Below are 1,462 nucleotides of genomic sequence, written 5' to 3'. Positions count from 1 at the left end.
GTTAAAATCAAATCTGATATTGTTTTACCTTTTATTTGGTGTTTGGAAGGTGTTCGGAAGAGGGGGTAGTCTTATACGGCGAGTATATAACAAACTCTGTATTTTGAGTGGAAATGTTAGGGGGTCGTCTTATACGCCCAGTCATCTTATACGCCGGCAAATACGGTACCTGCATTTGACTGGGAATTGAAACTGCAACCCTTCTGTCTGTGGGCTTGTGCTCTTAATCCAGCGGTTCTCAACCTGTGGGTCGCGATCCCTTTGGGGGTCGAACGACCCTTTCACAGGGGTTGCCTAAGACCATCGGAAAACACATATATAATTACATAATTGTTTTTGTGATTAATCATTATGCTTTCATTATGTTCAATTTGTAACAATGAAAATACATCCTGCATATCAGATATTTACATGGCGATTCATAATAGTAGCAAAATTACAGTTATGAAGTAGCAACGAAAATAATTTTATGGTTGGGGGTCACCACAATGAGGAACTGTATTAAAGGGTCGCGGCATTAGGAAGGTTGAGAACCACTGTTCTAATCACCGAATCAGACTGGCCAGGGCTCATTGTAGTTTTGATTTGCATTTTCCTAATGGCTAATAATGTTGTTAAGTATCTTTTCATATGGTTATTGGCCATTTGTATATCTTCTTTGGAAAAATGTCTATTGAAATCCTATGCTATTTTTTTTCTGGCACACACGAGCTCACTGAATTATGATTTAAAACCATTGTCGGTACTGCCAGTCTGTTGCTTCTTTCTGTGCCACCATCATGCCCCACATCACTGCTCCAGGAGGGAGTCTCAAGCAGATAATGGACCAGATGCCACCTCCATTCCCAGTGCCACCATTGGAAGCCCAGGTTTCTGAACAAGTTTTATTACACACATACGGGATGGGATTCAGACCTTCTTAGCTGCTGCATTCCTCATGGACGAAAGGACATTCTTCAGTTTCTCTCTCTTCCTCTTGGTGTGAATATATGTCTGCATCCTTTTCTTTTGTTGTTGTTGTTGTTGTTAATCCTCACTGGAGGATTTTTTTCCAGTGATTTTTAGAGAGAGTAGAAGAGAGGGAGTGAAGTGAGAGAGAGAGACAGAGAGAAACATTGATGTGAGAGAGTCACATTGATTGGTTGCCTTCTGTATGCGCCCCGCTGAACACACTGGCCAGGCCATACCCTTTTCTTGATGAACTTTGGGGCGCGCTTGTATCTCCGTGGCACGCTGCTCATAGGGGGCAAAGCCACACACCTCTCGGATCATGTCCCATATGAACTTGGTGTGCTTGGTGAGGCACCTGCAGTGGTGGCCGTGCCTCAGCTTGCTCATGTTCTTGTTCACCTGTGGCCCTTGTTGAGGCCAACAGCCCTGGGGTAGTAGGGCAGGACCCTGGCTGCTGTGGCAGAAGAGCAGTCCTTTGCCCATTTTTGAATTAGGTTTGTTTGTTCTTGGT

The 1,462-nt window shown here is 44.0% G+C and overlaps 1 pseudogene; it reads right to left on the bottom strand.

Annotated features, from left to right (window-relative positions):
* Positions 1–909: 909 nt before the first annotated feature.
* Positions 910–1,462, bottom strand: part of LOC102759460 — a 6,092-nt pseudogene continuing 5,539 nt past the window's right edge.

This window comes from Myotis davidii, unplaced genomic scaffold, assembly GCF_000327345.1.
Source record: "Myotis davidii unplaced genomic scaffold, ASM32734v1 scaffold97, whole genome shotgun sequence".
Taxonomy (NCBI): domain Eukaryota; kingdom Metazoa; phylum Chordata; class Mammalia; order Chiroptera; family Vespertilionidae; genus Myotis; species Myotis davidii.
Note: the sequence above shows the minus strand (reverse complement) of the source record. Positions and strands in the feature narration are given on the sequence as shown.